At 54.7% G+C, this 23,392-nt stretch overlaps 1 protein-coding gene across 2 annotated transcripts in view; it reads right to left on the reverse strand.

Annotated features, from left to right (window-relative positions):
• TTBK1 (tau tubulin kinase 1) overlaps positions 1 to 22,315 on the reverse strand; it is a 133,594-nt gene extending 111,279 nt beyond the window's left edge. Inside the window, exon 1 of one of the 2 annotated variants that reach the window (XM_075925810.1) lies at positions 22,158 to 22,315. The gene's annotated coding sequence lies outside the window, so the exon portion shown is untranslated. The remainder of the gene's footprint in view (positions 1 to 22,157) is intronic. The other variant, XM_075925811.1, reaches the window with a different exon arrangement.
• Between the last annotated feature and the right edge of the window lie 1,077 nt (positions 22,316 to 23,392).

The raw sequence follows: 23,392 nt of genomic DNA on the forward strand, positions 1-23,392 counted from the left end.
CCACTCTGCACCCGCCTTTGCCACCAGGTCCAGCTCCTGGCCACCGCTCCACATCCAGCCGTGGTCTCCAGCTCCTTGCCCTAGCCCCACTTCCAGCAGTGGCCTCCAGCTCCTGCCTCTGATTGTGGCCCCATTCCCAGCCCCAGCTGCAGCACCAGCCCTGCCCCCACTTGCAGTCCCCAGCCCCATGCTCCCGCTCTTGGCTCCCAGGGGAGTGCAGACGAGATAAGAGGAAAGGGTGGGTCAGAGCATTCCGACACTTTCTGGAATCGCAAAGGGCAGGCGGACAGATCCGGGGGAACCTCAGGACTTCACTCCAGTGTCACCAGAACAAAAGCAACTCTGGCGACCTGGAGATACCGGGCCCGCTCCTCTGGTCTGTGCTCAGCGCAAAAACGCTGCAGGAGGCAAGGGGTGGCAAAGGTGGCTTCACACCACGGCGTGGCCCCAAGCATGGCTAAGACTTTCACAGGTTGCCCTCAGCTCTCTCTGGCACCTACGAACCTGTGCGGGGGAGCATGCCCCTTTTCCCAGCCACATCTCATGCAGCAGGAGTGGCACAGAGCCCCAACTCTTCCCTCCAACAAGGGGCACCCCTCAGGGAGGGAATCCTTATGGGGCTGGTCAATGGAGCTTAATGCCCCTGTTCACTGAGGCCACAGCCAGGCCAGGGGATGCCCCGCCAATCCACACAGAGCACGTGCCAACCTGGCGGGAGGTTGGTTTGCGCCTCTGCAGCGTTTGCTCTGCAAGCGTCGTTCTCAAAGAAGAGGCAGCCCCTCCAGCCAGACACCCCAACTTCAGCCAGCCAGAGACTGGATTACCACCACTCAGCAGCTGCAGCGGCCGTGCCACAGAAACACCGAGGCACAAACTGAACCTGAGCGAATGAGGAGGAGGGGCAATTAGGATGGACAACAAGCTAAAAAGGAAAGAGAAAGAACAAGAGGAAAAGTTATCCTGATAAAAATACAGGTGAACGTCTCTAGTCCAGCACCCGCGGGACCTGACCGATTCCAAACCAGAGAATTTTGCGGACCAGGGGAGGTCACCCACACTTCCTCTGCTGACTGGAATTTAGAGGACACTGAGGGATAAATTACAGCTAAATAACTGTCCAGAGAAGGGAGAGGCCACAGCCACGTCGCCCACTTGCAAAAAGCCAGGCTTGAAAAAGAACCTCTCTTTTGTTGCACTGGACAGCACCTCTCAACATCCGCATGTGAGCCAGGGCGGGACGGCTTCCAGGGTCAGACCTTTATACAGCCGCAGATTCCAAGGCTGGAAGGGACCATGCGGAGAACCTGCCTGACATCCAGCATGGCACGGGCCAGGGAATCGCACCCAGTGATTCCTGCATTGTGGCCGGGAACTTCTTGTTGAGCTAGATCAAATCTTTTAAAAACACATCTGCTCTTGATTTCAAAAGGGCCAGGAATGGAGACTCCACCACGAACCTTTACCGCGTGGTTCCAGCTAGTCACCCTCACTGGTAGCAACGTGCATTTTCTTCTAGCTTGAATTTGTTAAGCTGCAGCTTCTATCGCTGGATCATGTTATGGGTTAAGAACGGGGATGAGGTAGCCTGAGCAAGCAGCAGGTCTAGCAAGCTCAGCAGGGATCAGAGCCAGAGTCAACAGCCAAAGGATGGCACCAGGATCAGGAACCAAAGCTGAGAATCAGAGCCAGGGTCAGAGACTAAGTGCCAGGGCCAAGGTTTGAATGGGAATCCGAAGTCAGAGCCACGATTGGTAGCCCACAGTCAGCAGCAAGGTGCAAGGGCAGGAACCAAAGAGCGGCAAGGATCAGGCGCAGGGCAGGAGCTAGGCATGAGGAAGGAGTCAGGAATCAGGAACAGGTTGGCTCTGAATTGCAGGAAGCAGGGCCCAATGTGGCAGCAACATGGAGCCAGCACAATTGCTCAGCCAGCCACTCGGGAGAAGCTGCGTTACCCCTCTCCCTTGGTGGTGACATAAGCATGTCTGTGCTCTAGGGTCCCAGGTTCTAGACCTGCACCTTGGGTTCCAGACCACCCCGCCCTGCGCTATCAGAACTCCCCTCCCCAGACAGGTACGATCAAGTCACCTTGTGGATAAACAACTAAACATGCCAAGCTCAGCAATCTGCAGCAAAGCAAGCTCCCAGTTCCTGGAGCGTCCCTGTGGCTCTTCTCCAGACTCACTCCTCGTTTTCAAGATCCTTTCCAGAGGGTGGACACCTGAACCGGAACCGCTATCCAGCAATGGTCTCATCAGTGCTACCCATGGAGGAAATACCATTTCCTTACTCCTGCTTGATCTCCCCAGGCACACAGCCCAAGCTCACAATGCTCAGCTGTGTTGCTGCACCACTGGAAAGTGCTCCAATACTGCACGCATGAGGGCGACATGAGAACCAGGATAGTCAAACAGAACAGAGCAGGCTAGAATCACCTCTAACACTGCTCTTTCCCTGCATCCTGCAAGTGTAACCTGCATTCTCTGTCCCTATCCCGCAAGTGTAACCTGCATTCTCTGTCCCTAGATGTAGGACCTTGCCGTAGGCTGTATTAAAACTCATGGTAGTTCACTCCCCATTTTGCAAGCACCCTGCGTAAGTGCCTGGCCCCATCTCTAGTTACCACCTCTCCAGCCTTTGTGTCTTTTGCAAACTTTCAGCGCTGCTTTTGTATTCTCTGCCAGAGCATCGATACAGATATTGAATCCTGGTCTGATCAACCAGGGCCAGCCACTTTCCAAGAGGCTCCCAGGATCCAGGAATGGCTCGGTGGTGCCTTGCCTCAGTTTCCCTTTTCTTCCCTGGGCTTCTCAATAATGCAGCATCACAGTCCAACAGTAATTAAAACACGCCCCTTCTGGGGTGCAGTTTATTCCATCCCTATGCTCTCCGGCCCTCCAACCCCCAATCCCAATTCATTGTCTCTCCCCTTGAAACCGGAATCCTCAGCCCTCCTTAATTCAGTCTCTCTCGCTCGCTCGCTCCGTAGGTACGTCTGCTCTGATGCTGGAAGGCGTGCGTTCGGATAGAGAGTGCTAAACCCAGAACGCAGCCGGGGCAGCGTGAATGGTGACCGGAGCTAGCATGCACGAGTCCAAGGCACTAGGTGTGTACTAACCCCTCGTGCCGCGGTGGCTACACTATTTTTAACATGTAGCTCCATCAACGCTACTGCAGGTTCATCTCCTGGGGCAGGAATGTACCCCTTTCAGCTCCCGTGGAGACGCACCCCTGGAGTCGGGGTCCCCAGCGCTCTCCCGGGGGCTGGGTTCAGCCCACAGGGAGGTGGCATCAAGGACCCTAAACAATAGGCCTCGTGGCCCAGTGAGGACTCCGGTACAGAGCTCCAACCCACTTCATCTACACTGGTGTGGGAGTGGGACTTAGAAGGAGCTCCTCTGGGATCCAGAAAAGGCATCAGCTGGGTAAGGCTGGGGCTGCCGGGAAGGGCAGAAACAAGGGAAGCTGCACCAGGCTTGAGGGTGCAGGTACAGGTGAGTGCTAAAGAGAGAAAAACGGGCTCCCTCCTGTAATAGGGCAGTTGGTAGGGGGTCCCGGCAGCCCTCCCCTTCCGGAGTTCTACATGGCTGGAGAGGCAGGGCTACCTAGGCCCCGTCCTGCCCTTTACACTCTTCAGACCCAGTGTGAGGGCTGTACATCCCACCACACACCCCCCTCTTCCAACCCTGGGTTGCAGGGGCATGAGGCCAGGTTGTGTCCCCAACATCCCATGAAAAGAAGCCCTTTTTTAAATTTCTGTGCCAGCCCAATGCCGCACCTGAAAACTGTAAGGCTGCAGTGGGAGGTATCGCTGCATAACATGTGGATTAGGGTCTTTCAATGAGCTTAGCCAGAGAAATGGTGCCTGGTCAGTTACTAGGTGGAAGGGCTGCCCTCACAAGTAATAGCTTAGGGCATCAATGGTCCATTTCACCACCGGTGTGTCTATACTACAGGGTTTTTCCGGAAAAAAAGTGGCCTTTTTTCGAAAAAACTTTCCCTGCATCTAGGCTGCTGCCGCGTTCTTTCGAAGGTAAATCGAAAGAACGCAGCAGTTTTTTCAACCGCGGAAAACCTCGTTTTACGAGGAAGAACGTCTTTTTTTGGAAGTGCTCAGCGTCCTTTTTTGAAAATGTAATGCAAACTGGGCTTTTTCGAAAGAGAGCATCCAGACTGTCCTCTAGACGCTGTCTTTTGAAAGAGGCTCGGAGTCTAGACTAGCCTCGCCAGGGCCTCCTTCTCAATGTCGAGTGTGCCACCTCCCGTGGGAACAACTTCCTGCTAAGACAGCTAACAGGGTGGTCGTCTCCTCCAAATTCTTGAGATTGCATGGCTCCAAGCCTGAGACTGGACATATCTGTTTGGAGAACAAAGGGCCTCACACCGTCTGGGTGGAACAGTGCTGTTTCCCTGGCCAATTGGTCTTGCAATTCCTCATCACAGCTTTTGGCCCAGTGTATTATACCAAGTCTGCCAAGTGGGCAGCCATGGTAGTGAAGTTGAGGATGAATCATGGGTAGTACCCCACTAATCCCTAAAACCACCAGACCTGCTTCTTTGTGGGAGCCCACTAGGGCTTATACTTTGTCCACCGAGTGCGTAGCTGCCACCTCCACGTCACCACAGTATACCCTAGACAGGGGACTTCCTGGGTGGCCAGTCAACACTAGGTTGGGTTAGCCATCAAACTTGCCCTCTTGACAGCTCAAAGTTTCATATTCTTAGCCCCTCTCTCCCTGTGGGTGACCCTGGGCATGGGGTATACATCAAATTTTGAAATGGTTTACCCCATCCAGTTGTCAATACATGAACCACATGAACCCACGGTCCGGGATCACCCACAAGCACCTGGGGTTTAGCCACGAAAACGGTCACACTGGGTCAGACCAAAGGTCCACCTAGCCAAGTACGCTGATCCATTCCCTGTCACTCAGAGGCTAAGACACCATCTCTGCCCACCCTGGCTAATAGCCACTGATGGAGCTTTCCACTTGTCCAGCGATTCCTCGACAGCTCCTAATTCCGACATAGCCTGGAATTCCTGGCAAACTGTCTCCCACATCTTCCTTGAGAGCAGCCACAGGCTCTCTCATTCTTTCCATCCTGGCTCTATGGAATGGAACACCGGGGAGGTCCACCCAGGTACCATCCAACACACCGCATGGAACACTTCCACGAGCTGGTGTACCTGTGACTCTTGTCTGGGCTGCACGCCGTTTCCTAGAGGTACTGGAGTGCAGCCTACTGGTGTCAGAGCCTGAAAACCAGTAGTCTGAGCAGAAACACAAACGGTTTTGTCCAAGGCTGAGAGTAGATCCCAGCGTTGCATGATGCTCAACGTGCCATCTGAGGGTGCTTTACCGCTGTGCAAAGGGAGTGGCGCAAGCACCAGCAAAGCAGAATTCTCCACTGCGTGGCCCAGGCAGCGGCGCAGCACGCCCCCGGCCCGGGTGGCGATGACCCTGAGACTCAAGTCGAGGGGGCCTAGAAGCCTGTGACTGCCACAGCTTTTTATTTTCCTACCATCGCCGTCACCACCACAGCGCTACCAGCTGGAGCAATGGAAGGAACACGCTGTATTTGAGTGCCAGGCCCCCACTGGCAGAGCCGGTCTTAGGGGCAGGCGAAACAGGCAGTGGCCCAGAGCTGGCAATTTCAAGGGGCTGACCTCCTGAATCCTCCCCAACCTTTTTTTTTTCTTTTTTTGCTCGACAAATTTTCGTCCGTTATTTTTTTTAAACCATCTGGCAACCCTACGGTCCTGGACCACCAACTGGTTAGGACCCACTGGCATTGTGTAACCATGCCCCCCCTCTCCCATTGCTACCACCAGTGGTGGAACTGGACCCAGAGCAAAAAGGGGGGAAGGGGATTCAGGGGGAAAGCCCAGCGGAGACCAGGCTGAAATGACTTCATTCTGATCTCACGGTCAGAGTTACTCCTGATTTCCACCAAAGCAAAAGAGATCAGAATCAGGCCTCAGGAGAGTTACTTCTTTTACACGGTGTCTCCAAGAGCTACGCACAGGTTAGCTTACCCCAGCTAGCTTGAACTAGGCTACGGTGGGCAACAGCAGCAGTGAAGCCAGCCCAGCGTGGATTTCAGGGTGTGCATATGCTAGCAAGCTGAATCTCCAGTCCCTACCTGCACTGAAACCCACATTGTGCTGTCTTGCACGCGGTTGTTTCGTGCGAGGTGGATTCACGCTCGTTTGCCTACGCTAACGTGACTCTCCCTTTGGCGGTGTACATATCCCCTCACACCTCGGCCTACAAACAACTGCTCTTAATCTCTGGAAGCAGGAGTAAACACAATGGCTGTCTGTGTGCACTTATAAATAGTAAATACCAACATGCGTATGCTAATGATGGGCAGGTCCCCGTGTTGCAACGTTTGGACATCCAGTCTGTAGCGGATACAAACCAGAGCTGATTGCAAGCGAAAACTCAGCAGATTGCAGTAAGTACCATATAAAACCTATGCAGATAAATCTATTTTCCATCCCTAAATCTATGAAAAACCTCACGCTAGACATGAAAAACACATCACAAGGAGATCAGAAAGCTCTATGACTCAAGCATGCGTCTTCTAATTATGCCACCAAATCTTCCAAAGCGTTACACAGGACCTTTTCATTTACACCTCCACTAAGAGAAAAGCCCCTTGAATGCAGCCCCTTGACTTAGTTTTCATGCAGTTTGTTGCTGATGGCCAAGTCCCTGTTTCATCCTGAGGCTCTATTTTGACACTATCTGGGGTCGCTCTAGCGGGTGACACAAAGTAGCCCTATTAGATTATGTCTACACAGAAGCATTATTGCAGAATAACTGACGTTATTCCAAAATAACATAGTCCGTGTCTACACACAAATGGTTATTTCAACATAATGTCGAAATAACGTTGAGCTGGAGGAGTTCTTACTTGGATTCCTGTAACCCTCATTATACAAGGAGTAAAGGAAGTCAGAAGAAGATGCTCTCAAAGTAACTGCTGTGTAGACAGCGCCAAAAGTCGAAATAAGCTATTTCAACTCAAATAAGCAATTAACGTAGTTCAAAGTTGCGTAGCTTATTTCGAGTTTAGCTCTGCCATGTAGATGTGCCCTTAAAGAGCAGAGAAGCACAAAATTCAATTGGGAGAAAAAGCCTCCAATAGCGTAGGTCAGGGTACAATCTAAAGGGTTTTATTTGCCAGCGAAATAGACATTAAGGTTTTCCATTTTAATCATAATTATAGCAAAGTAATAAAAAGGAGATTTTGTACCTGGATAGGCAAATGGTCACGATAATTTTGCAAGACGATGGACTCATTATCCAGAGCATTGCTTCATTCTGTTGAATAGTGCCAGCATAAGTTTGTTGCACGGTAGTATTTTGGATATTCTGCAAGTAGAATTGCTTCCTCAGGTCCAGCCTAGTTTATCCAATGGAGAAATAATTCTCTCATCTCATTCATAAAAAACAAACAGAACTAAAAAGACTCTCGCACTCTACTAAATAGCAGAACACGCACCTAAAATGTCAACTCTCTGAAAGAAATCAATCACCAGGCAGCTCCATAAAAACTCTAACTGCGGAGAAGAAATCCAGATTCCCTGTAAGATTTTATTACCTTTAGAAAGACCTCAGATGGGGCCTTCTAGGTGAAAACTGTCTGGCGACCCAGCGGAAAGTGCTTAGCTCGACAGCAGATACTGCAGCAGACAGACAGACCAACCACAAGGCCTGTGACCCAAATACCTCCCTTCCTTCCAACTCCTGACTGTCATTGGTTTGAAGAGTCCTCCCCCACAAGCACTGCACACTTGGATAAATCCAAACACACTCAGAGCCAGTTCCTTGATCAGCAAAATCAAGACGATGACAGACTGAAGCTTCTGCTGCCGAATGCAAGACCCCCGTCCTCACCAAGCCTGCAACTTCCGCCAGTTCATCTTGGATGAAGCACCCTTCTTGCTTACACCACCGAGATCTGCTCCAGTGCCACCTCCCTAGCACAGCTATCCCCGCAGGATGCTCTGTTTGCACAAGCCTGGACAGACCCTGGAATGAACCCCCCAAAAATGAAAGAGGCAGCTGAGTAGCCACCCTGCTTCCTTCCAGCCTCTCAGGCTATGTCTACGCTACAACTTTTTTTTCAGAAAAAGGTACGTAAAATGCGTTCTGCAATTTCCGTAACTTTTTCCGCCTTTTTTTTTGGAAGAGGCTTTTCCTAAATTTGGCCCATCTACACTAGGCCAAATTTCAGAATAACCTCCTCTTTCTGAAGAGCCCTTCTTCCTTGTGGAACGAGGAAGACAGGGCTTCCAAAAGAGCGCGTCTGCTCTTCTGCAAAAGAAAGCGGACGAGCAAACGCATTCCCTGGATACAGCAGAGTTTTTCCGGGATCCCTCTGGTATCCCAAAAAAACCCCACAGCCTAGATGTACCCTCAGACAGAAGACATTCCACCCCAAAAACAAAACATTCAAGAGCATCCCTGTGATCTGTAAAGGCGAAGGGCGGGTAAGACCTAGGACTCCTTGTGAGGAAGAGACATCCAGATGCAAACTCTGCTAACGTCCAAGAGGAACTGATAGAACTGCTGGCCAGGATAGTCCTAAAAGCCCCCAGGTTCCTGGCCCTCAATGAGCTCAGACCCCACAGAGATAGTGGTACAGCAGCACATGTTCTCACAGCCCACACACAAACCATGGGACTCTCCAGGGAATTCCTGGACCCACACGCACAGCCAGACGCATGCTGGATTGCATCTTCCGCCCAGATCTGGATGTTCTAGACGTTACCAACACACCACCCACCTGATCTGATCGCTACCTCATCCAGGCAGCGGTCAGAGATGTCCCACCAGCCCACAAGGGCAGAAAGCCACCAAAGCTGACCTGCCCTCGAAGACTCCTTCGGCTTTCAACTCACCCTAGTAAGCACCCCGTTCCAACAACCTAAGCAGACAGCTAGCACCAAGCCTGCCCCCCAATCCTGGCACAGCCTAGAATTAGCTGTGTGCCATCACCAGCTACTTCCCGGCTGTAAATGGCCCAGCACTGCCGCCGTTCCTTTCCAGCGGCTCTCACCTGCTGGGTCCAGGCCACCGCTCTGGTTTCCCCGGGAAGGCCTGTAACTACGTCCCCGGTCAATCTCCTTGCACAGAGGGGGCACTTTGCCGCTCTCATTACCCCCTTGTTGGTCTGTCCAAGGATCACGTTAGCCCTTCTGTCCAGAGCCTCACACCGGGCGCTTGCATTCAACTGCCTGCCCATTGCGACCACGCCGGTCAGTCGCTGCTCACGAGAACGCCGGTCCCCATTTCTGTGCGTTGGCTTGGAGTGGGCCCGTCGTACCAGCTGAGCTAGAGGCTCGGTACGACTGCCCAGACCGCCGCGCGATTCACCCCTCTGCCCATCCACCGACCTTCTCAGCCGTGCTTTTACTTCCAGAGCACTGAGGGATGTCAACGAACATCAGCACTGGGACGGACATTTTCCCCATAGGACGCTGCCAGGCTCCCCGCCCCCCACCCCCAGCTGGTTCCATTAGGCAGGTCCTTGCTGGAGTTCTGGAGGCTATTGCTGAGAGTCCTGTAGGCAAGGCAGAAGGAACATGGATCTCAGGGACCACTGGTCTCATACCCTGGTCTGCAGGGTTCTTGGGTGCTAGTCCATTGCAACCTGCCACCCTGTGACCTGCTACTGCTGCCTGACTCCGCTCTCCCGGTATCTGACCCTGCCGCCTCCTGAGGCCTCTCTTGGTCTGTGCCTCTCTCAGACACGGGCCTCCTGGCCCTGGCCCTTCCTGCCTCCTAGCACTGGACTCTCAGCCTGCTCTCTGGCTTATCTCAGACTCTGTCCTCCTAGTATCCAACCCAACCTGGCTCCCGGCTTACAAGCCACGTTCAGACCATTAGGAAAAACCGTTCACCTCCTGGTCGTGCCAGTGAGCTGCTGGAAAGGGTGATGCGAGGCAGGCTGCCGGGGACAGCTCTGGTGCAGGAGTCAGCTACCCTGCAGCTGCGAGGAGGAGTGACAGCCACCCCACGGGACACTTGGGTTGAGCTGCAGGGTGGGGGGCCCTAGATTGTGCAGGTAACACAGATGGCTCAAAGCGTAACCCAACAGCCTTTCCAGGGAGAGGGTGACAAAAGGAAACCCGAGTGCTGTAGAGACCTCCATGTGCCACGCTGTAGCAGGCCCCAACACGAGGGAAGAGCCACGCCTCAGCAGGCACACCTCACTGCTCCCCCGCCAATGCTACGCACCATGCACAACAAGCATGCACGTGGGAGCCCCACCACCACCCCAGCCACTGACTGTTCCCATGTTTTGAGACCTGTCAGCCAGTTCTCAATCTGTTTAGATCGTGATTTACTGATACTACATTGCACTAGGAGTTTAGTCCTTGAAGTCACACAGAACTAAGTCAAATGCCTCACAAAAGTCTAAATCTATGGAGTTAGCTGTGTCAACCAGCCTTATAATCTTATCACTGAATTTAATCAAGTTCCTTTGACAGTACCTACTTTCCATAAAACCATGTTGACTGGCATTGTTTATATCCCCATCCTTTAACTCTTAATTCCATACCAGCTTTCCCATTATTTTGTCTGGGATTGACATCAACATTGGCACTCTTCCAATCTTCTACAATATCCCATTACTCCAAGATTTATTATTAACATCAACATCAGCGGGCCAGAGATCTCCTCGGCCAACTCTTTTAGGACTCTTAGGTGCAAGTTTACCAGACCTGAACTTGCTGATTTTAAAATGTTATAAAGCAACCTCTTGGGATACTATTAGACTGGAAAATACTTCATTCTTCACATAGGACACAAATACATCAGTCTGCTTCCTTTCGGACACAGAAGAGACAAATAACCTTTCAAACAAGACATGTTTTAACACAGCCAGATACAAGATCATACATCTAGGAACAAGGAATGCAGGGCAGGCACACAGACTGGGGAACTGTATCTAGGAAAGCAGTGATTCTGAATAGGCTTTATGGGTCAGTGCGAATAAGCAACTCGGTACGAGCTCCCAAGGCGATGCGGACACAAAACAGGAGGATAGTGAGTAAGCAATAAGAGATGATTTAACCTCTGCATATGCATCGGTAATCATCACGTGATCCCTCTCCTGTCGGCCATTTCCAGACAAGCAGAGGCTAGGGACACCATTCCTACCCATCCTGGCTAACAGATTCATGAAGGTTAGGTCCATCAATGGCTATCTAGCTCTTTTCTGAACCCTGTTAAAGTCCTAGTCTTCACCACATCCTCTGGCAAGGAGTTCCACAGGTTGACTGTGTGCTGAGTGAAGAAAAACTTCCTTTGGTTTGTTTTGAACCTGCTGCCTATTAATTTCATTTGGTGATCCCTAGTTCTTATATTATGGGAACAAATAAATAACTTTTCCTTCTTCACTTTTTCCACACCAGTCATGATTTCATAGACCTCTGTCATATCCCCCCTTAGTTTCCTCTTTTCTAAGCTGAAAACTCCTAGCCTCTTTAATCTCTCCTCACATGGGACCCATTCCAAACCCCTAATCATTTTAGTTGTCCTTTTCTGAACCTTTTCCAATGCCAGTATATCTTTTTTGAGATGAGACCACCACATCTGTAAGCAGCATTCAAGATGTGGGCGTACCATGGTTTTATAATCGAGGCAAGAAGATATTCCTTTCTAATTCTGTCCCTTTTGTAATGATTCCTAACATTCTATTTGCTTTTTTTTTTTTACTACATGCATCTGACGAAGTGGGTCTTTGCCCACGAAAGCTTATGCTCCTACACTTCAGTTAGTCTATAAGGTGCCACAGGACTCCTCGTCGCTTTTGCAGATTCAGACTAACACGGCTACCCCTCTGATACTTTTTTTTGACTGCCGCTGCACACTGAACAGATGTTTTCAGAGAACTCTCCACAGTGACTCCAAGATCTCTCCTTGAGTATTGGTGAGACGATACCAGAATACCGAGTCTACTCTTGGTGTCCCCATTCTGAAAAGGATGTTGAGCAACTGGAGAGGGTGCAGGAAGGAGCCACAGAAATGATGCAAGTGCTGAAGTGAGAGGTTCACAAAGCTCAGCCTGTTCAGTTTATCAAGAAGCTTAATCACAGTGTATAAATCCCTTCATGTGGACAAAATACTAGGCCCTAAATGGCGTGGAAGAAAACAGGCCTTCACTCTGGGTTTGTAAGCAACAAGTAGTCAGAGACAGTTTATTTGAGCGATATTGTAAGGGAAGAAGCTGCTGCTAGGTAGATCGTCAAATACAAAACAATTAGAAGCCAATATATCTACTGTCTGTTTATATATAACAACAATAAACAATTATTCCTCTTTCCATAACAATTCCCTTCAGACGCCACCTTATCTCAAGGTCTTCACTAGAGCCAGCATTCTATCCTTATCTCAAGCACAAGAGAGACGAGAGACGAAAGCAGCGTCTCTCACAGTACTCGGCGTTGTTAGGTCTCAGAGTTAGCATAAGTTAGGCTAACCGAAAGGTCAAAATGGCTACATACAAATCCCTTGGCTTCCACAATGGGTAGCTAATCTAAACAGAGAAAGGCCTAATGAACGAAAGATGAATGGCTGAAAGATGAATCCAGACAAAACAAATTAGAAACTCGGCACAAACGCTGGCAGGGACAAGCTCCCAAGGGAAGTGGTAGAATCTCCCTCTTGGGATCTTGAAAGTCAGACAGTATGCCTTTCTGGAAGATGCTTTGGTCAACCCCAAGGTATTGGGTTCAAACTGGCACCACTGGACGAAATTCTCTTGCCTGTGGTCTCCAGGAGGCTAGAGTAGAGGGTCGAAAGTGCCTCCTGGCCCGAACTCTATGAATCTGCATTTGCTCCTGACTGAGAGGGGTGGCGCGAGCGTTCCCCAGCCTGGTGACAGACTAGATTACAAAGGTTCTGTCTGCTGGAATCAGAGCTGTGGATTTCTCAGAAGCACTATACAAGACTCACAATCTATCTGAAGTTCTAATACATTTATATTGAGTGAGGATTCCTTCTGGGCCCATACGTGCTGGGTCTGGAAATGGTTCCCTGTCTAGTCATGGAGGCATCCGTAACAGAAAGTGAAGGGAGCAGAATGGAACCCCTCTGCAGACCTCTTGAAGGTTCATCCCCCCTGTCCAGGGACAGTATGGAAGGGTTGGTTGTGAGGGGCAGATATCCATGTGATATCTGGCACGTCGGCAGACAGCTCTTAACCAGCCTGGAAGAAGACACAGGTGAAATCTGGCAAGAGACAACATGTTCATGACCAAGCAGCCTCAGGCACGTTCTTGCATCATTACAGGACTTCTCTTGAGACAGGAGATTAGGGATGGAACGGTCTGAAGCCTCCCGTGAGGATGTCATGCTTTCATGACCTCGGACTCGACAGGAGCCCCTAAGGACTCTGAGGTGGAAGAAGAGCTGGCTTGTCATGCTTTGCCCAGAGGCCTAAGGAGTGAGGGAGGGTGAAGACCGGACTGAGCACAGGTGGATGGGTGCTGGCACATTCCCCTGATAAACCTGGGGTCCAGCCATGGGCGTGTGTATGCCTAGATGGCGTATGGGCGCTGCCACTACCGCAAATGCCTTTGGCGTGGTAGAAAGGCCTCAGGAGAGAACTCGGTGTCAGTATCGGTTACGATTTGCAATGTGAAAACAGATGCCTGGAAAGAAGGGGGAAACCAAAGGTGCAGGGCTGTATGTCATGATAAAAAGGACCTGTTACATAGAGTAGGGATGTGAAGGACTGTCAACTATCCAATAAGCAAATGCTTACCAGACAGTCGACAGGATAGTCAACTAATCGCTTCCCCCCAATCAGATAGAGGCAGCAAGGGAGGGAGAAGGGGGGGTACTTCAAAGCAGCAGCACTGTGTGGAGCCTGGGGTCAGCTGTTCCGTGTGGAGCTGCCCCTTTGAAATGCAGCCGTGGCATTTCAAAGGGGCAGCGCCACCTTATCGACTCATCGGATAGTCGACGCAAAAATGCATCAACCATTCAATGAGTCAATTACACAATGCCTAACATCCTTAACATAGAGTAGCATCACTACAGAAGCAAGAACGGGATCAACTTCTGGTACCTTGAGAACACCAAAGGGCAACATCAGACCTCATCATGTGTTTGGGATACACGGAGGGCTGGATAGAACCCTAGACAGAATCCTATGGAGGTTCTTTAGGCCAGAAGTCTATCTGGAGGTCTGATGTTATTGGACTGCCTTCCCAGAATGCCAAATGCACAGGCGATGACCTCACTTACATGGCCCATTGGGTTTCCCCCTTCTGTGGCTGCCACTCTCACAGCCCATTAGACATTGCCAGCGAGGGCTGGGAAGCACAGCTTACGCAGGGAAGTACCATCAATGAACATGCAATGCAAATGTGAGACACAGCCGCACAAATTGCCCCCCAGCATGAGAACACATTGAAGGAGCACAAGAGGGCCCACAGGCCTATAGGATTGTCAAGAAAAGATTCAGAAATACCAGGCAGGGGGGCGGGCAACGGGGCTAGAAAGTAAACTCTGGGCCAGATGGCAAGAGCCATATGAAGGAATAGAAGCCATTGGGAAGGTTAGCTGTAAGTTTGGCAATCTGATCACCAAAAGCAGGAGCGAATCTGCCTTGTCAGCCTGCTGAAGCCCTGGCAAGACAGAGAAACTCACATGGTCTCCCTAAAGACACCCCAGGAAAATAACCCTCAGGAACAAGTTCAAAGCATCGCCCAAATTGACTCCAGAACGACGCACAGAGGCTATCAAGATGACGGTCCAGAATCATGGCATGTTCTCACAGCGGTCCCACAGAGCCACAGAAGCCCATTCCCACGTCAAAGATCCAGGAGGGAAGGTGGCGGTTAAATCGCATCAGGTCAGAGGCTAAAAGCAGAGACCAGTACCGAAGGTAAGAGGATGCAGGAGCAATGAGTCACTGAACAGTCCCATGGGCAGTGGTCCAGCCCAGATGGTACCAGTGGTTCAACAATGACCTCTCTGAAACTTACATGAGCAAAGGTAGTGTAGGGAGAAAAGGGTTCTCCTGGGTGGAAGACTGCTCTTAGCCCTGTAGGGGGAAAAACAAGCCAACGGTTTGGGGAAGGACCGGCACCCAGAAGCCAGCATAACCAGGCAAGATCCCAGAGAGGGGACAGGGAAAGATATTCCTTTCCATTGTTAAGAATCAGCTTCTTTAGTTTGGCTGAAGAGTATTGCTTGGGCCTACCCTGAGGCCCACCTTGTAAATTCCCAGAAACCAACCCACGAGAGGAATACAAGCTCTCAAGAGTGGGACTGATTTACTCCAGGCCCTCCACGGCCAGAGGGGGAAACGCTGAGCCTGAGGAGACCAGAGGGGGGCCTTGCCACGCCATGGGGCATGCAGCTATATCAGCGATGGCCATGGCTGCTCAGCGAGACATGCTGGCTGATCCCCACATATTATCGACTTCCGGTCTGCTCTGGCCTCGTGAGGGAGTTTGTTCACAAAGGGCAAGACTACCCCAGCTGATGTGTGTGGAGAATAATGCCAGGCAACTGGCAAGTTTGAGCTGGAAAGCTGCTGAATGAAGACGTAAGAGGTGAGTCCTTGTCTTTGGGCGTGGCTTTGGGCTCGAGTCGGTTTGGCTTTCTCCTGGACTCTAGTGAGAGAGGGTATCAAGAGTCAGACCATCCTGGGGGACACAAAATACCTTAGCTCTGTCAGACACTGCCGTTCTGGAGGCCGGAGTCTGCTACAGGACTTTCACAGGCCCCCGGATCCCCTCCAATGGCCAGGGTCAGCGTAGCTGGAGAAAGGACTGCAAAACGTGGAGAGGCTGGGGAGTTCCCCCTGACAGCAGTGTTCACCAACCAGCACAGCAGGATCTACCGGGAGATCCTGCCCTACCCCCGAGCACCCCTGCATCCAAACACCATCCCAGAGTCTGCACCTAGAATCCCTCCTACATCCCAGCTGCCTCCCCAGGCTCAGCTTAGAGTCCCTCACACACCAAATCCCTTAATCCAAGACCACAGCCTGCATCCCCAGACTAGGGAAAGGGAGGGAGGAAGGGTGGAGTGAGCAGCGGTGGGGCCTCAGAGAAGAAGAGGGAAGGAAATGGGGCAAGTGTATTTATATTTGAGGTAGATCTTAGATTGCACTTAAAATCAAAAAGTGATCTCGTGCTTGGAAAGGTCGGAGACGCCTGCATTACGTGATGGACGTTAATATCCAAAGTCTCCGTGTTTGTCCTAGCAGACCCTGGAATCTACCCGGAAGTCATCTGGGTGAGGAATTGGGGCAGATCTCATCATGTGACAACGAGGACCATTCATTAGGAGATGTGAGAGGGACTAGGCACGGGATCTTGTAGTGACACACCCTCTGTTTCCTGCTTGCTCCGGTTCTGGCTTTCACTCTCTGCTGGAACCCACAGCACCCGGAGGCCTAGCTCTTGAACTGGCTGGGGAGTTGGATCCGGGGCTTTCCCAGGAAGGAGCAATACTTCTGGAGGGTTTACAAGGGGGATTCCAAAAAGCCAATAAGGGAAAGATGGAAAAGCAAAGTGGTACAATCAAGGACGTAGACCCACAGAGAGGACTGCCATGGAGCAGTTGATAATGTAACAGGTAGTTTGAGGAGCCTCTATCAGGGGCTAGACATCAGGAGGTTGCTCTAGGTGTAGGCAAGGAGGGTCAAGAGGGGCTGGAGAGGGTTTCACTCAAGGCAGCAAGGCTGGGCAGGGGGCAGGGAGGAGGAGTACTCGTCGTGCTCTGAAAGAGACACTGAGCTCTCGAAGGGAGAGTGAGAAGTTGTCGGTACCAGCACAGGGGCCCATGATACCTCCAGCATTTGTGCCAGTTAGTGCCAAGGGCTCTGTGTGATACTCGGAAGCAGCAGCTGACAGCAGCAACTCTCCCGGGGCTGTTGCAGGTTCCTTTAGCAGAGCCAGCTCCGGCACCAGCAGCTTCAGCACCAAGGAGAGTTCCTCAACAAGCAGGTACATTTGGTTCCTCTTAGATCTGGGTTACAAGGTCTCAGACCCTGCTCCGCATGGCTTGGCTGGAGGGCTGAATGCCTGGCCTCTCCCGCTCTGGGAAGGTCAGCTGGTAACGAGAGCCCCCCCCTCGCCCCACTAGCAGTGGTGGTTTGTTCCACTCTGCCTCAGTGCAGAGGCGATACCAAGCATTGGTGCAAAGCCGGCTGGTGCCAAACTTTGGGGGCTGAGGCAGGCCAGCCGTTGTCACTCGTGGGACACCAACGGTGTCACTCCATAAGGGGAATGAGCCCGTCACACAGCAGACAGGGCTTCCAACCTTCAGGGGCTGAGGAAACAGAGGCGCTAGATGCCTAACTTGGCAAAAACAAAGTGACAAAATAAAGATCTGATTTGATTAAAAGTTAAGAATTAAAGGGGGGGTCTGCAAATTGAACACCCCCCCCAGACGGTGACCTCATTAAAGAGAGAGCGCGTGCTACAGGGACGTGGGTGGTACCACCTCCTGCCATCTCACTGCTACAGCTGGTCAAAGGGAACTGAGGGACACCTGCAGCCATTTGGCCCTTGGTGCCCTTGACTTGGGGGCGGGTTGGTGCCCAAGGACACGCAGGGAACAGTTGGTCCCAACAGACGCTTTTGCCCAAAACGTCTGATCTCTCGTGCATGGGCCCAATGCGCCAAGGAAGAGATCACTGTGGACAACAGCCCCAAAGAACAACCCTGACACGGACACTCTTAAAGAGATTAGATAAAAACCCCGATGCAAAATTCTAATGTCAGTAATAAGTACCGAGGGCAGCAATGATGCATGTTGTAGGGCTGCATTTTATGTGCAGGGCCTACAGCTGTCAGTGTGGTGACAGTAGGAGGTAGCACATCCCAACTCAAGGTTTAGCACATCCCCTTGTCATGTGTCAAGCGGAGAAAAAAAGGACACCAAGTTCCCTAATGCAGTGCTATTGTAGGAGGCTCAAGCATCTCCATTGTGATTCAGTGAGGAGTTTGTAGGCAGACACGGAAAGGCAGCACTTTAACGGAGTATGCAAAGGCACTCACGTGTGCTGCAGTGAAACTAGATGACCTTTCCTTCTGGTTCCCAAATTGCCTATGCTTTCCATTGCAAGCCTGGGGAAATTAATGAATACGGAGCATATCAATTACAGACCGGCTGGATCACTGCAAAACACGGCACTGGGAATGAGTAAGCAATGCCTGAAAAAAAATGCAACTAGTCCACTTGGCTGCTCAGAAATACTGGCTGACAGAAGCAGCGCCCCCATCAGCACTGGCCCAATTCAAGGTCATGACACTGATCACCAAGCACTAATCGCTGGACCAGGTTATGGGACAGACAACCCCTCTTTCTATGGGACTAAGACCTTTTCCAGTAGCCGAGCTGACCCCCAAAAGGCCTCACAAGCGCAGAGAAGCTGCAGGACACTCCATCTGGCATCAGACTGATGACACAGAAGGAAACTCTGAAAGGACTGAGGGATCTTGCCAGATGGTAAAAGCTAGTTGAGAATTCTGGGCAAGCCCTTTCATGCTGCCTGGGCCCTGACCAAAGACCACAAACACATTGAGGGCATTCCACCCACCTGCCTAGCTACAGCCCAGCCTCTCTCACTGTTCCAGGTCACTTCTCCAGCAGAATCCAACGTCCCCCGGAATCCTGGGCCCAGGTAAAAGGGCAGAGGCTGCCTTGCTGGACTGGAGAGGCTCTCCTCCTAGTCCTGCTCAGTGGCGAGGCTTCTGTGCTCCATGTGCGGCCGGTGGCAAGGCCAAGCCCTGCTGGCTGCACGCGCAATGCAGCAGGGCCCAAACGGCCCAGTGCAAAGCAGGTGAATGGAGTCGCTGCTTCTCCCCACTGACAGCCTTCAACTGTGGAGTCCCACAGGCCTCACACCACCCATGGGCTCAGTCAGTAGCCACTGAAAGGGCATCGGCGCAAGTCTACGAAGAGGACGTTATGCTCCCCGAAGGAGACACGCCAGCCTACGGATACCCAAGCAGCAGCAGCCGCTGTGGTGGCGGGAACTCGTCACATCCAGTAGGACCCCCAAGGTTACTGGCCACACAAATGCCCTCCCAAAGGGAATCGCCCCCTCCCCTGCCTCCAAGGGTAACTCCTCCCATATTCACCCTAAGTGGAACACGCTGCCGAACCCCGACTGCCACTCAATACCCCTTCCGGCTACCACCCTGCAGGCGTCCACTAGGGGAGGAGAGAGGGAGGAAGCTGGTTCCCAGCTATGCCACAGCAGAACCATTCCCCACTCGCCTACATCCCAGAGAAATCTGCTTCTCCTCTCGCGAGAAATCCCAGCCCAGCTACTCCCCCTGGATCTCCCCACCACCACCACAGAACACCCCAGCCACCTCTCCAGGGGGAAAACTCCCAGTTATGCCTCCAAGGAAGGGCCTTCACAAACACGCCCTCCCAGCTACAATACCTGGCGAACCCACGCAACTGTCCCCAGGGACTCCCTCCCACTCACTGCCCGGAGGAACCTGATACCACTCTTGGGAATACCCCTCCCGCTATGCCCCATGGGAACTCTCTCCCCACCCCGTGGAGATGTTCTCCTCCAGCTACATTGCATGCTGGCTAGCTTACCTCCCCCATGAATACCCCCTCTCCCTAGAACCCCAGGGAACCAATTCCCAAGCTATACTCAAGGGAACCCACTGCTATGGGCCCCACGCAGCGATGCCCCACAACAACACACAGCATCCCTAAATATACCCCATCACAGCTAAAGGGAACTGCCTACTGCCCCGGGACATGTCCTCCCCGCTATGACCCAGGAGAATGTATCAGGGATATGTCCTCCCAACCTTTGCCCCCAGGGGGCCCAGCTACAGTACAGTACCCCCTCCTACCTTCACCTCCACCGAACCCAGTTACAGCAAAAGGGACACCCCTACCCAGCTACACCTCCAGGGGACCTGGGTACAGCACAGGGGACACCTCCTCCCAGCCACATCCCCAGGAAACCCAACTACAGCCCAGATACCCCCTCCTAGCTTCACCTCTAGGGAACCCAGCTACTGGAAAGGGGATGCCCCCTCCCAGCTACAACCTTAGGAAACCCAGGCACAGCACAGGGAATACTCCCTCCCAGCTACAATTCCAGGGAGCGCAGCTCCAGCACAAGGGATACCACCTCTCAGCTACGTCCACAGGGGACCCAGCTACGGGACACCCCCTCCCAACCACACCCCCAGAGATCCCGGGTACAGCGCAGGGGACACCCCCTCCCAGCCACACCCCCAGAGACCCCGAGTACAGCGCAGGGGACACCCCCTCCCAACCACACCCCCAGAGAACCCGAGTACAGCACAGGGGACACCCCCTCCCAACCACACCCCCAGAGAACCCGAGTACAGCACAGGGGACACCCCCTCCCAACCACACCCCCAGGGATCCCGGGTACAACGCAGGGGACACCCCCTCCCAACCACACCCCCAGGGATCCCGAGTACAGCACAGGGGACACCCCCTCCCAACCACACCCCCAGGGACCCCGGGTCCAGCGCAGGGGACACCCCCTCCCAACCACACCCCCAGGGACCCCGGGTACAGCGCAGGGGACACCCCCTCCCAACCACACCCCCAGGGATCCCGGGTCCAGCGCAGGGGACGCCCCCTCCCAACCACACCCCCAGGGATCCCGGGTCCAGCGCAGGGGACGCCCCCTCCTAACCACACCCCCAGGGATCCCGGGTCCAGCGCAGGGGACGCCCCCTCCCAACCACACCCCCAGGGATCCCGGGTCCAGCGCAGGGGACACCCCCTCCCAACCACACCCCCAGGGATCCCGGGTCCAGCGCAGGGGACGCCCCCTCCCAACCACACCCCCAGGGACCCCGGGTACAGCACAGGGGACACCCCCTCCCAACCACACCCCCAGGGATTCCGGGTCCAGCGCAGGGGACACCCCCTCCCAACCACACCCCCAGGGATCCCGGGTACAGCGCAGGGGACACCCCCTCCCAACCGCACCCCCAGGGATCCCGGGTACAGCGCAGGGGACACCCCCTCCCAACCACACCCCCAGGGATCCCGGGTACAGCGCAGGGGACACCCCCTCCCAACCACACCCCCAGGGACCCCGGGTACAGCGCAGGGGACACCCCCTCCCAACCGCACCCCAAGGACCCCGGGTACAGCGCAGGGGACACCCCCTCCCAACCACACCCCCAGGGATCCCGGGTACAGCACAGGGGACACCCCCTCCCAACCACACCCCCAGGGATCCCGGGTCCAGCGCAGGGGACACCCCCTCCCAACCACACCCACAGGGACCCCGGGTACAGCGCAGGGGACACCCCCTCCCAGCCACACCCCAAGGGACCCCGGGTACAGCACAGGGGACACCCCCTCCCAACCACACCCCCAGGGACCCCGGGTACAGCGCAGGGGACACCCCCTCCCAGCCACACCCCAAGGGACCCCGGGTCCAGCGCAGGGGACGCCCCCTCCCAACCACACCCCCAGGGACCCCGGGTCCAGCGCAGGGGACGCCCCCTCCCAACCACACCCCCAGGGATCCCGGGTCCAGCGCAGGGGACGCCCCCTCCTAACCACACCCCCAGGGATCCCGGGTCCAGCGCAGGGGACGCCCCCTCCCAACCACACCCCCAGGGATCCCGGGTCCAGCGCAGGGGACGCCCCCTCCTAACCACACCCCCAGGGATCCCGGGTCCAGCGCAGGGGACGCCCCCTCCCAACCACACCCCCAGGGACCCCGGGTCCAGCGCAGGGGACACCCCCTCCCAACCGCACCCCCAGGGGCCCTATTGCCCCAGGGCCCCCCCCCCAGTGCAGCCCTCGTGGCCCGGCCGCCAGGCCAGGTGCGAGGCTCGTGTCCCGCCTCTCTAGGCCCCGCCCCTCCAGCTCCCCAGGGTCCCGGCCCGTTCCCGCTGCTCATTGGCTGCGCCGCCCCTCACTCCGGCCCAGGCCCGCCCTGCCCAGGGGCGTGCTGGGAGCGCGAGTCCCCGCGCGGGGCCGGCCCCGCCCAGAGCGCAGCCTGGGACCCGGGCGGAACTACAACTCCCACCGTGCACCGGGCGCCCCGCGCTGAGGGACCTCGGCCCGCAGCGCCCCCGTCCTCTGGCTCGCGGCACTCGCCCCCCGCCCCGCCCCGCCCCGCCCCCCGGCTCTCACCTGCTCCCCGGGCTCCGGCCGCCGCCCTCACTGCGGCCCCGCCGGGCTCCGCGCCGCCGCCGGCCCCGGGCGCTGCTGCTGCGGCTGCGGGGCCCCCCCCGGGCGCATCCTCGCGCGCCGGCCTGCGCTCCGCGGCGGCAGGCAGCGGGATTCGCCCACAATGCACCGCGCGGGCTCCAGCAGCATCGGCCTGACATCACCCGCGGCGCCGCCCCCCGCCCGCCCCGCCCGCCGCGCGCACTGCGCCAGCCCCCGCCCTCCGCCGCGCGCCCCTGCGCCCCCCCGCGCTCCCGCAGCTGTGCGTGCCCCTCTGCAACCCCCCCGCACCCGTCCCCATACTCCTGCAGCTGTGCAGAACCCCCCTGTACCCCTCATTCCTGCAGCTGTGCAGAACCCCCCCGTACCCCTCATTCCTGCAGCTGTGCAGAACCCCCCCTGTACCCCTCATTCCTGCAGCTGTGCAGAACCCCCCCTGTACCCCTCATTCCTGCAGCTGTGCAGAACCCCCCACACACACACTCCTCCTGCTTCTTCAGGTGTGCACGGCCCCTGCACCCCCCCCAACACTCCTGCATCTGTGTGCAGCCTCCCCATGCAGCCCACCAGTGCTCCTGCAGCTGGGCACAGCCCCTGCAAACCCCCAGCACGTGCTTCTGCAGCTGGGCACACCACATGCATCCCCCCATGCTGCTGCAGCTGTGCACCCGCCCTATTCAGTTCCCCCATGTATCTGCAGCTGTGCACCCGCCCTATTCAGTTCCCCCATGTATCTGCAGCTGTGCGCAGCCCCTGCAACCCCCCCATGCTCCTGCAACTGCATGGCCTCTATGAAGTCCCCCCTACGTCTGCGGCTGTGCACGACCCCTGCAGCTCCCCACCCCACACACCTGCAGCTATTCATGGCCCCTGCAGGCCCCCCCATGTGCACGGACCCTGCAGCCCCCTACACACCTGAAGCTGTGCACACCACCCCTGCAACCCTTCTCCCCGCCCTCATGCAGCTTTGCACACTGCACCTGCAACCCACACACGCACCTGCAGCTGTGCACACCACCACTGCAGCCCACCTACACGCCTGTGCAGCTGTGCACATCCCCTGCAACACCCCCCATCTGCGTACACATGTATCTGCAGATGTATACCTGCCCCCCCACACACACACTCTAGCCACTTATGACTTGGCACTGCCCTTCACACGCCATGAAACTAGAAACCTGCACATCCTCCATGGACCT

This window comes from Pelodiscus sinensis, chromosome 3 (assembly GCF_049634645.1).
Source record: "Pelodiscus sinensis isolate JC-2024 chromosome 3, ASM4963464v1, whole genome shotgun sequence".
Lineage (NCBI taxonomy): Eukaryota > Metazoa > Chordata > Testudines > Trionychidae > Pelodiscus > Pelodiscus sinensis.